Source organism: Seriola lalandi, unplaced genomic scaffold, assembly GCF_002814215.2.
Source record: "Seriola lalandi dorsalis isolate HSWRI2012SDOR001 ecotype SW California unplaced genomic scaffold, Sedor1 jcf7180002054680, whole genome shotgun sequence".
NCBI classification, from domain to species: domain Eukaryota; kingdom Metazoa; phylum Chordata; class Actinopteri; order Carangiformes; family Carangidae; genus Seriola; species Seriola lalandi.
Window position 1 is genome coordinate 886836 of NW_019525233.1, and position 5167 is coordinate 892002.

The window sequence follows — 5167 nt, forward strand, 5'->3', positions numbered from 1 at the left end:
TTTATACTCACAATTACTCTTTAATGTTTGTTTTCTTTTAAGGATGTAATAACACATGACCTTGGGAATAGCTGTAGTAATTGGCAAAATAACTTGTCTTAACTCATGGTCCATTTAGTAGCTTTCTGGAGCTTTTTCAAGTTTGCTCAATTTTCATGGAATAAAAGTCTGTTAAAAACAAGTAAGAGGACCATGAGTCAAGATTATTTTGTTAAGAAAAATCTCATTTTTATTTTTTATTTTTTTTTATGTGAAAAAATTTAAACTTACAATTTTACTGAGATACACTGAGTGGTGACACTTAGTTACTGCAACATGATTAAAATGAACAGTGTAGACTGGAATAAAAACTTGAAAGCAAAGTGCAGTGTAATGCTGATGTCATCAGATGTGTTGATCTGCCCAGGATGTTGATACATTTGTTGTTTGTATTTGATCTATCTCAGAGGGATATTTCAAACTGACTGGAACATGACTATTTAGCTTTATTTTTATTTCACCTTTATTTAACCAGGAAAATCCCTTTGAGGTTAGTAACCTGGACGTGCTCAGGACGACAGAATTACAAGTTGCAGACAGGACAGTAAAACAAATAAAACAATACTAAAAACCAGGTGACAATGTATGAAGCCGAAGGTCAGAGAAAGTTTTTGATTAAGATTTTTTCATTAAAATCTTCCTATTAGACACCAGTTATTGGTGGTTATTGTTATTAGTGGATTAGTTTTAGTAGTTACATGAACTATTTTATTTACTCAATCTACCACAATGTTATAATTGTACATTTATATTATTATATTACATTATATGCTATAACATGGTATTCTCTTCCTTTGCTGTTATATATTTTTCATATCATTGCTGTATATTATGTGTATATTGAATACAATACTATTTAATGTGATGCATTATTATGTATATTGTAGTTATCACTCATGCCTATTTCTATATACCTATACTATTATAGTTCACACATCATGGCTGTAGCATGACAGGATTTCATCTGCACAAATATTTGCAATTTTCACTTACACAGTCTAATACAATGTTTATTCTATTCAGACAGATCTTTGTCTGTTTTATTATCCCTCAGGACGTCTCCGTGTTTCAGAATAATTTCATAATAGGTGCCTTTATACAATAATAATTCTGCTGTTCTAAATGTAATGTGACTTTAGATTTCAAACCTGTTGGTTATTTGCAAAAATAACAGCACTGATCCTCACAACCTTGTTCTTGCATGAAGTTCATGCTCGTGTTTTTCCTCTTTGTAATTACAACAAACTCCAACACACTGAACACACTGTACTCTTCTTACTGCAGCATGTACTTTATTATAATAATTTGGTACTTATGGGAATTATTGTGTCTCATTACTACAGTATTTAATACAAAGCAGTGAAAGAAACTGCAATGCAAAGCAAATACTGAGGAATTATTAATGGTGAGTTTATTTACAGTTTGAATGGTGATTAATCAGTGATGTGCTCACTATCCCCAGATGGTGAAAGGAGCTTTCCTGGTCAGGTGAAACTGAAACTGAAAGGACAGAGACTCACTTATTTGGCTGAGCTATGCCCCGTACGGATCACTCTCCCGGCTCCCAGGTTTCCATTCCTGCCCTGTCAGTAAATACAACAGTAAGTATAACATTTCACACTAACAGAAATTAGGAGCAAGGAGAAAAGTAAACATGGGAGAATTTGGGAGCTGGGTATTTTGGAAAAGAAATCCTGTGTTTGTATTAATATTTCACCTCTGGGAAAACTTCTGTCACTGACAATTTAAAGGGCGTGCAGCCAACATTATGTCAATTTGCTGTTACGCCGGTATTTATGACTTTATTGAATTAGGGCAGAAAGTCTGTGGTGGGTCGAGATTTTCAGGGGGCGGGAGGAGAGGCGAAGAAGGAGAAACAAGGAAAAGAAAAGAAAAGAAAATGGCCAGTTTGGAGTGAGGACGGAAAATCAGGACTTATTTTTGTTTCAAATGTGTTTCCGTCCACATATGGTCCTTGTTTTGGCCTATATACCAAGAATCTCAGAGGTGACCCATGACCCGGGCTCCTCAGAATGACATGATTTTGGCTGTCTCACTCTGAGTTCAATTCGACCCCGTGTCCCCGAGGTTCAGGGGTCACCTCCAGGGAGCAGCAAATTAACCCAATGTGTCAAAGCTGGCATGACACCATGTTCAGCCGAGCTCTGTTGTTTAAATATTCTCCTCTTTTCCACTTGCATGCATTTGATGTTAAGCCGTCTCTTGTACTGTCTTTTTTTTTTTTTTTGTGGGTTATTTTAAATTCTACCTCTCTTCAAAGTTTATGGTGTGTGACTAATTTCCCCCTTTTAACCTCCCTCATCCTTTTCTGCTGAAATCCCACCCCTCCACGCAGCAATCACTTCTCCCAGTTCTCCTATGTCTCTTTTTCTCCTCTGACATCTTCTTCCTTTCTTCTGGGCAGGACCTCTCTGTCTGATCTTCCCTCTCTCTCTCTCTCACCATTTCTCTCTCTGCCCAAATCCTCCTCTCTCTCTCTGTGTCTCTCCCTGCGGTTAAAGACGTTTCAGTTCAGCTGTCACAAATTATGTTCGCCTGCCCAGCTGTCAAAACAGGGGGGTGTCCCTTTCATTCCACCTCACATACTACGAAAGGAGATGGGAGGGAGGAGGGCTTTAACGCTCGTGTTTGGACACAAGCAATTATCTCTAATTATTGTTTTTCTTTTCAGTTTTCCTGTCCCGATGGAGGTCCGACGAGACGAACATGCAATAATCCGCTCCAGTCGTCCAGGATCAGCAGGCCTCGGAGTCCAAGCTCGGTCCTGGGACTCTGTGGCTTTCATCTCAATGTGAGTCAGGAGTTGATTCAAACATGGAGTGATGGGAGAATTAACCCCTGGGACCCAGCTTTCAATGGGCTCAGCTAAGAGATTATATGTGTTGATGGCAGGCTTTTATATGCACTGGGCTTTCAAAACCTCAGCTGTTAAATCAAGGCACCGCAGTCGGGATCTTCACCTTTACGTCTTCAGTGTGTGTACCCCCTCTTCTTCCTCCTGGCACCTCATGTTTTATCTTTGTAGCCTGAAACTGTGCGTGAGACAGAGTCACATTTCCTCTAAAGTGCCAATGACACGGCCCACAACTTCACAAATTATACTGTACATGTTCAGAGCCGAAGGACTCTCATCAGACTGCCACTGGGAGTTTATGTTCGATGTGCAGCGTCAGATTCCCATGACCGTCACTGAGCCTCTGGGATTCAAGCTCTCTTGAGTGCATGTGTATGCACATAAACATGAGCATCGGAACAGTAACGTGCAGCTGACGTCAGACAAGTTGGATCATCCTTGAGATTGTAATTAATTTGAGTTTGAAGCTGGCATCTTTGGTGGTCCTCGCTAGGCTTCTAAGGGCTAGGCGAGGGAACAAAAAGAAAAATCCTGTCCGCCTTCGCAGACTTGTACAACATGTTGCATGCATCCTTTGGTTTTCGGCACGCATGCCAAACCCAACGGATGTTTTGGCAAAACAAAAAGCCACACATCTCAAATATGAGTGACACGAGGGATGTCAAAGAGAGGAAGAAAGAAGAAAACAAATGAGTTAAAGTAGCTGATCACTTTAGAGCATACAGAGCAGGGTACAAAAACAGCAGTTTCAGTGTCTGGCTTAGTTCCCTGTAGCTTCACCTCGATCACATGTTCAGTATCTTGGAAACTCTCACTGTGAGTTCATTTCAATGGAAATACTAGAGGGGACAAAGTAACTCATGCAAATGCAAATTTTATACATAAAGATTAACTTCATACTGAAATAGCAAACCGTCTTGACATTGCTGACCTTTCGGGGGAATGGAGAGCTGAAGAGTCCAAAATGGAGGAAGCTCTCACAACTTACTAGCTGTGTTGCACGTCCAGTTTTATTTAACCCTCCTCTGTCAGGACATTAACTCCTCCACCAATGTCAATCGTACACTGTTCAAAATCTGTGTGAATTTATAATTGTCCACTTAACAACAGAACTAGCTTTATGCTAACTAATGTACATTCCTGAGACCAAAATGCCTGGAAGATCAGTTGTGATTAAAGCTAGCATATTCCCGGCTTTCTGGCATGTTAGCCATTAGCTCACCAGCTACATTTACCACCCACTCGTAGCTCCTACACCAACACCTCCGAGAGGTTATAATACACCCTCAGAGCAGCACAGGCCAGGGCTAGCTGGTTGGCATGCTAACTTAAGTAGAAGAAAAAACTATGATGGAAACAAAATTGAACATTGGCATTGGTTTCCAACAATGCTCTTGGTGAGTAAAGGAATGAAGTTTGATGCTGAACGCATGTTTTTTCAAGACTGGTAAGTAAACAGCTGTCAATGCTAATGCTAGCTATGTAGCGTTAGCAAAAGTTACAAATAGCTTCTTTAATCATCTGCTGGTGGCAATTCGGTGTCAAATCAATGAGCCTTGTTACGCTGCTTTACAGCAACACTTGCAAATGATACCCATGATGCATTGTGTTTTTCTATCTCAGAAATTCAGCTAATATGAGAAAGACAGAATGGACGTTAGCTCATTTTGGTTTCATGCCCACATTTCAAAGCTGATCATCACGACCAACCAAAACCTCAAACAGCATTTGCTCATATATACAGTAAGTGTCTGAATGTAATGCACATTACCCAGACCACCGAGGTAAGTATATATGGTACATTCACACATGTAAGAGTGTATATGCTGCTTTTAGTGCAGAATAATTTTGCCTCTGTAAAAGTCATCTGTGTCACTGAAAACCACTAAAGCGAGCTCAACCTCACTGAGTTATGAGCTTTCCATGTGCTTGATGGACTGAGACCTTAATCCTCCCCTCTGCTTTTTCTTTTCCCTATAGAGCCAAAATGATATTCATGGAGCAAGTGCTTGATGGACACTTAGAGAGCAACAGATTATTTAGTGAAAATGTGAAAAATTCTTTATTTGAATCCCAATAAGCTGCTTTTTATTAATCTGAAATCTGTATTTAATGTTTTTGGGCGCATATTATCACTTTATTTAGTTACTATGGTGAGCTTGTTATCAAACAGTTGCCTATCAAACAGATACGGAGCAATATTAGCATACATGTTTCTGGTCACCTGGTAATTGTTAAGTCCATCACCCTTTC